General features: G+C 46.9%; 3 non-coding genes across 3 annotated transcripts; 1 reads left to right on the top strand and 2 right to left on the bottom strand.

Moving 5' to 3' along the window:
- Nucleotides 1–626: 626 nt before the first annotated feature.
- On the bottom strand, nucleotides 627–699 carry trnaa-agc (transfer RNA alanine (anticodon AGC)). Its single transcript has one exon. It is a non-coding gene; the product is annotated as a tRNA-Ala (tRNA).
- A 4,743-nt stretch (nucleotides 700–5,442) lies between these two features.
- On the bottom strand, nucleotides 5,443–5,515 carry trnaa-agc (transfer RNA alanine (anticodon AGC)). The gene has a single exon. It is a non-coding gene; the product is annotated as a tRNA-Ala (tRNA).
- Nucleotides 5,516–6,216: 701 nt separating this feature from the next.
- On the top strand, nucleotides 6,217–6,289 carry trnar-acg (transfer RNA arginine (anticodon ACG)). Its single transcript has one exon. It is a non-coding gene; the product is annotated as a tRNA-Arg (tRNA).
- The last annotated feature ends 957 nt before the right edge of the window (nucleotides 6,290–7,246 follow it).

Raw genomic sequence — 7,246 nt, 5'->3', positions numbered from 1 at the left:
GGGGTCCGTGGGGGGAGCCACAGGAGCAGTCGGCGGGGGGGGGGGGGGGGGGGGGGGGGCGTGTCCAGATAGGTATATGTAGTTCACCACACAACCTTGGTTCAAACCCAACCAGGGTTGTAACTTATTCCAGTTACAGCTGCTCCTTTGAGCCGGAGGTGAACCATTGACCAGTAATCTAAGGATAACTACATTCTCTGCTCAAGCATCTGAACTGTTGAAGAAAAGCTGGCAGCAAACTTCACAACATTGACCCTTGCTGGTAATGTTTATGGAGACCAGTTACAGTAGTTTGCCTAACCACAAACAAGAGAAAATATGCAGGTGCTGGAAATCCGAGCAACACACATCTATGAATGCTGCCTGGCCTGCTGAGTTCCTTGTGTGTGTTACAGCTGTTTGTCTGCCTCCTGTCAATTGCAGCTATCCACTTCTTTAAGCAGTGTAGGCTAGTGGATAACGTGTCTGATTAGGGATTGGAAGATTATAGATTTGGCTTTCTTGCCTGTTCTATTGCTAGCCCTGCCAGCTGCCTTCTGCCAGCACATTCAGCATATCGGGCAACAGACGCTGCAATTCTATGACAGATGGATGGCGCTACGTATCTGTGAAATAAAAAGGAGCACTGGAGAATGCGGGCATCGATCCCGCTACCTCTCGCATGCTAAGCGAGCGCTCTACCATTTGAGCTAATTCCCCACGAAATACTTTTTCGTTATTTCTTTGCACTGCGTCACACCCATCAAAGCGTGGCGGCGATCCCTCAGGTGCAGAAGTTATTAGTAGCAATGAGCAGATGCTTCCTCCCTCAGGCTATTGCTGTGCATTTGCTGACGCTGCCGGATGGTGCAGATTAGTAACTGCAGAGACCAGTCCTTGTCCACTCAGACATAAAGAAACTTCACTATCTTTTGTGGGATTTTAACCAGGCCAGCTTGAAACAGGCATTAAATAATTATCATCAACAAATGACTTGCAGTAATAGAGACACCAACTGACTGGGCCACTGTTTCCACCGCTATCAAGAGTGCTTACCACTCTTCCCCGCCCACACTTTGAAAGTCTGATTTCCTGGCTGTACTTCTACTCCCTGTGTACTGTTACGTACCCCGTAACTGGCTGTCTAACCAGCAGAGAAAGAAGAAGATCCGTTGGAGTCTGGTGGTACTATTTTCAAATAGTGTTTATTAGTAAAATACACAAATCAATATCATAATGCAAATATATAGATAATACACGTTAGCAATACTAAACCGAAAAGTGTGGGTATAATAATAATCAATATAACAAGCTCTATCGATGTCTAGGGGATAATGAATTGTCAATGGTGAATATAAAGTTCAGTTCAGTTCATACGTGCTGAGGTAGATATGGTTGTGTTGTAATCGTTGGAGAGAGAGAGAGAGAGAGAGAGAGGAGAGAGAGAGAGGAGAGAGAGAGAGAGAGAGAGAGAGAGAGAGAGAGAGAGAGAGAGGAGAGAGAGAGAGAGAGAGAGAGAGAGAGAGAGAGAGAGAGAGAGAGAGAGAGAGAGAGAGAGAAGTAACAGCTACAGGCAGGCAAACCTTCCTTTACGTTCTTGATCCGTCGTTTTGTTGTGGCCATTCAGGTATGACCCCTCTGTCCTTTAGCTGGACCGTTCTTCTGTGGTGGACTCGTCACTCTGGCATGAGTGACACACACACAAGCCCCCACCGGCCCTGCTATAACACTGTGAGTTAAACCGACCGATCATTTGTTCGGTCTCCGATGCCCCACACCTTCACGTGGGGTTCCAACACTCAAGCAGTGCTTAATAGTGTGTCTCCGGTGTGTCTGAGGGGTGTCTCTCCAGACCTCACTTTTATCCCTACTCACGGGGTCTCAGGTGTCAATCAGTTTTGAATGGCTTTGTCCATCAACCCCAGCCCACTCCGGCTGTCCGCTGAGGAATTTTAATGAACAGAATGGGTGTAAGATAAATAACCCTCTCAGAAGCCATAAGTCTCCCAGAAGTCATAATACGGTGAATCAACAAGTCTCTCTCTCCCTGCTTTATCTCTCTCTTATCTGTAGCAGATGTTCCAATTTGTTTTCTTTTACATCTCTCTCTCTCATTAGCAGCATAGCAACAGTAACGGTTTGTGATTCTCCCGGGGGGGGGGGGGGGGGGGGGGGGACATGAGCAACTCTGCACCCTTCTGCCCATCAGAGCTGTTACATCTTCCGTAACAGTACAGACAGAGGCTGGAGACTGCAGCAGGAGTAGTGAGGACCAAGAAATGGACCAGGGAGGCACAGCAGCGCTCACATGCCTGCTTTGAATCGGTGGACTGGACTATATTCAGGGACTCATCTTCGAATCCGGATGAGTATGCTGCAGTTGTTACCGACTTCATTAAAACCCGTGTGGATGAGTGTGTGCCTACAAAGACTTACTGTACATTCCCAAACCAAAAGCCGTGGGGTGAACCAGGAGGTACGTCGTCTGCTAGATCTGTGGCATTCAAATCTGGTGACACAGGTCTGTACCAGAAAACCAGGTATGACTTGCGGAGAGTTATTTCAAGAATGAATAAACAATTAATTCCGAGCGAGATTGGAGGCGACATCGGAAGCACGTCAACACTGGCAGGGTTTGCAGGACACTACTTCCTACAAAGCGAAACCCAATAGCATGAATTGCCCACTACCAGATGAACTCAACACCTTCTATACCCGCTTCGCAAGGAGAATATTACTTCAGCTGTGAAGACCCCTGCTGCACCTGATGACCCGTGATCTGTCTCGGAGGCCGATGTCAGGCTCTCTTTTAGGAGGGTGCAAGGCCGCAGGCCCCGAAGGGGTACTTGGTAAGGCTCTGAAAACTTCCGCCAACCAGCTAGCGGGAGTATTCGAAGACATTTTCACCTCTCGCTACTACGGTTGGAAATTCCCACCTGCATCAAAAAGGCAACAATTATACTAGTGCCTAAGATAAGCAGTGTGAGCTGCCTTAATGACTATTGTCTCACATCTACAGTGATGAAATGCTTTGAGAGGTTGGTCATGACTAGCTGAACTGTCTCAGCAAGGACCTGGACCCACTGCAATTTGCCAATCGCCACCACAGGTCAACGGCAGATCCAATCTCAAATGGCTCTTCACACGGCTTTAGATCACCCTGACAACCCATGTCAGGATGCTATTCGTTGACTATAGCTCAGCATTTAACACCATCATTCCCACCATTCTCATCGTTAAGCTACAGAACCCTGGGTCTCTGTACCTCCCTCTGGAATTGGATCCTCGACTTCCTTACCGGAAAGTCACAATCAGTGCGGATTGGTAATATCTCCTCCTCGCTGTTAGGAAGTCCTGTGTCCAATTGCAGAGGGAGGTGTTGAGCCCCAGCGAGGACATTTCTCCACCAGTTTCTGGGGTATGATAGTGTTAAACGCCGAACTGAAACAGCAGTCTGTTTATAAGTAAGTGTATATATGTATATTAAATAGCTAAATTAAACATAGCGCAAAAGCAGACATAATACGAAAAAGTGAGGTAGTGTCTGTGGGTTCAATGTCCATTTAGGAATTGGATGGCAGAGGGAAATAGCTGTTCCTAAATCGCTGAGTGGGTGCCTTCAGGCTTCTGAACCCAGTCCCTGGCGGTAACAATGAGAAGAGCACGCGTTCTGGGTGATGGAGGTCCTTAATAATGGGTGCCGCCTTTCTCAGGCACCGCTCTTAGGAGATGTCCTGGATACTAAGGAGCCTAGAACCCATGATGGAGCTGACTAATTTTACAACTTTCTGCAGCTTCTTTCGATCCTGTGCAGTAGCCCCCACTCCCAATACCAGACAGTGGTGCAGCCTGTCAAAATGCGTATTTTATCACGATATCAGATAACATACAGTACAGATATACTTTGATATTCGACATACATGACAAATACTGTAATATAGCCCAAGCACGTGAGCGGCAGGAATCTCGGCTCAGGCTTAGTTGCGTTTTAAGTTGGTCTTGGTGACAAGGAGGAGGTTGATGATCATTTTAGCGTTTTCGGATAGTGATGTAGGGGAGATAGAGGTAATATGTGGGTTGAGGGACAGGTATGTGGAGGAGTTAATGTCTGGCCTCTGCTCCGCTGTCCACGCTCGAAGGGCGACGAGGGGATCCATGGCTGTCCCAGGTCTGTGGTCCCGGGGTCAGATGTCTTGTGCGAGCAGAAAGCACGAGAAGGTACCAGGGCTGGTCAGTCACAAACAAGAGAAAATCTACAAATGCTGGGAATCCGAATCACACACAAAATGCAGAAAGAACTCAGCAAGCCAGGCAGCATCTATAAAAAATAGTACAGTCGACGTTTCCAGCCAAGACCCTTCTTCAGTCCTGATTATTAGCTTCAAGAGGAGGACACTGGAGGTCCATGAGCCAGTCCTCAATGAAGGAACAGAGGTGGAGAAGGTCATCAGTTTTAGGTTCCTCGGTGTTATCACTCCGGAGGGCCTGTACTGTGGCAGCATGTACGTGCAATTACGAAGAAAGCGCCGCAGCGCCTCTACTTCCTTAGGTGTTTCCGAAGATTCGACATGCCGCCTAAAACTTTGACAAACTTCTGTAGATGTGCAGCGGAAAGCATTACGGCTTGGTATGGAAACACCAGTGCCCTTGATCAGAAAATCTATCAAAACGTAGCGAATACAGTCCTGCATTACGGTTAAAGCCCACCCCACCACTGAGCACAGCTACACGAAGCGTAGTGGCTGGAAAGCAGCGAAGATCAGCAGGGACCCACACCACTAGCGTTAAGTTCTCTTCTCGCTGCTGCTATCAGAAAGAAGGTACAGGAATCTCGGGACTCGCGCCACCAGGTTCAGGAACAGTTATTAACCCTCAACCATCTGGCTCTTGAGCCAGAGGGGATAACTTCACTCACCCCAAAAACTGAACTGTTCTCACAACCTAGGGACTCACTTTCAAGGACTCTTCATCAAATGTTCTCAATATTTATTGCTTATTTATTATTATTAATTTTTTCTTTGTATTTGCACAGTTTGTTGTCATTTGCACACTGGTTGAACGTCCAGTTGGCGCGGTGTTTCATTGATTCTGAATGGTTATTAGTATATCCTGGAATTATTGAGTGTGCCGCAAGAAAATGAATCCAAGGGTTGTACATAATGACATATATGTACTCCGATAATAAATTTACTTTGAACTTTTCCCCGCGTTTTGTTCTGCGCCCGGTGTTGTTCTGCCGGGCATACTCCGTTGGCGCTGGGATGTGTGGCGACGCTGGCGCGCTGACCCCAGCACATCCCCAGGTTTGTTGGCTGTTTACACATTGACGTTGTTTCGATGTACATGTGATAAATAAATCTGAATCAGAATTTAACAAGATTTAGCCTCCTTCCTGCACAGCAACAGACCCAATTGTATGACACACGGACGGCCCTAGATGCCCCTGAATGCAAAATGAAACCCTGGAGAATGCGGGCATCGATCCCGCTACCTCTCGCATGCTAAGCGAGCGCTCTACCATTTGAGCTAATTCCCCGGCACGACTGTATTTTTGACACAACTAGCAGCGTATGCCTGCCAACACTGTTTTAACACACTGGGCAGGAACAACAAATTGAAATTCTCACCCATCACCAATTGCTGCACACGTTCTGGCGCTCCCTGCTAGTGTGATTATGCAACTGAGGAAACTAGAATTCCTTCTACAGGTTGTCCATTCAGACACGAGGAAAGTTACCCGATGTCTTTATGGATACCATACTGAATCCATTTGCTATTAATGCAAGATTTATTGGATTTTCTGAAAACCTTCGTTAAGGTGCCACACATGAGGTTGCTTAACAAGCTACGAGCCCATGGTATTACTGGAAAGATCCTAACATGATGGGTAAAGCAGTGGCTGATTGGCAGAGTAGAAATGAAGGGAGTCCTTTTCGCGTGGCTGCTGGTGACTAATGGTATTCCACAGGGGTCTGTGTTGGGACCAATCCTTTTTATGTTCTATGTCAATGATTTGGATCATGGAATTGATGGTCTTGCTGCAAAGTTTGCAGATGATATGAAGATTAGTTTTGAGTAAGTACAGATGTTACAGAAGGACAGATTAGGAGAATGGGCAAAGAAATGGCAGATGGAATTCGGTGCCTGGAAATGTACGGTCATGCACTTTGGTAGAAGAAATGAAAAGATTGACTATTTTCTAAATGAAGAGCAAATACAAAACAACGAGGGGCAAGGGGGCCAGTGGCGCAATGGATAACGCGTCTGACTACGGATCAGAAGATTGTAGGTTCGACTCCTACCTGGCTCGATGATGTTTTATGTCAAGAAGAAGCCACACGCAGGATGGAGGAACAACACCTTATATACCGTCTGGGTAGCCTCCAACCTGATGGCATGAACATTGATTTCTTTAATGCCCCTCCTCCCCCTCTCACCCCCACCCGATTTCTTTATTTCCCCCCTCCACTTTTTGTTCTCTCTCTGCCCTACACTCTGCCTGTTCTCCATCTCCCTCTGGTGCTCCCCTCTCCCTTTCTTTCTCCCTAGGCCTCCCATCCCATGATCCTCTCCCTTCTCCAGCTCTGTATCACTTTTGCCAATCACCTTTCCAGCTCTTAGCTTCACCCCTCCCCTCCTGTCTTCTCCTATTATTTCGCATTTCCCCCTCCCCCCACTACTTTCAAATCTCTTACTATCTTTTCTTTCAGTTAGTCCTGACGAAGGGTCTCGGCCCGAAACATCGACAGTGCTTCTTCCTATAGATGCTGCCTGGCCTGCTGTGTTCCACCAGTATTTTGTATACGTTGCTTGAATTTCCAGCATCTGCAGATTTCCTCGTGTTGGCATTTGGAATTTGGAGTGCTTATGCAGGATTCCCTAAAGGTTAATTTGCAGATTGAGTCTGTGGTGAGGAAAGCAAATGCAATGCTAGCATTCATTTCAAGGGAACTAGAATATAAAAGCAAGGATGTAATGTTAAGACTTTATAAAGCACTGGTGAGGCCTCACTTGGAGTATTTTGAGCCATTTTGGCCCCATTATCTTAGAAAGGATGTACTGACACCAGAGAGGGTTTAAAGGAGATTCACGAAAATAATTCCAGCTTTGAACAGTTTGTCATATGAAGGGTATTTGATGGCTCCGGGCCTGTATTCAGAAGAATGAGGGGTGACCTATCAAATGGTGAAAGGCCCTGATAGAGTGGATGTGGAGAGGATAGGAATTTCTTTAACCAGAGAGTGGTGAATCTGTGGAATTCTTAGCC

The sequence above is a fragment of the Hemitrygon akajei genome, chromosome 1 (genome assembly GCF_048418815.1).
Source record: "Hemitrygon akajei chromosome 1, sHemAka1.3, whole genome shotgun sequence".
NCBI classification, from domain to species: domain Eukaryota; kingdom Metazoa; phylum Chordata; class Chondrichthyes; order Myliobatiformes; family Dasyatidae; genus Hemitrygon; species Hemitrygon akajei.
Note: the sequence above shows the minus strand (reverse complement) of the source record. Positions and strands in the feature narration are given on the sequence as shown.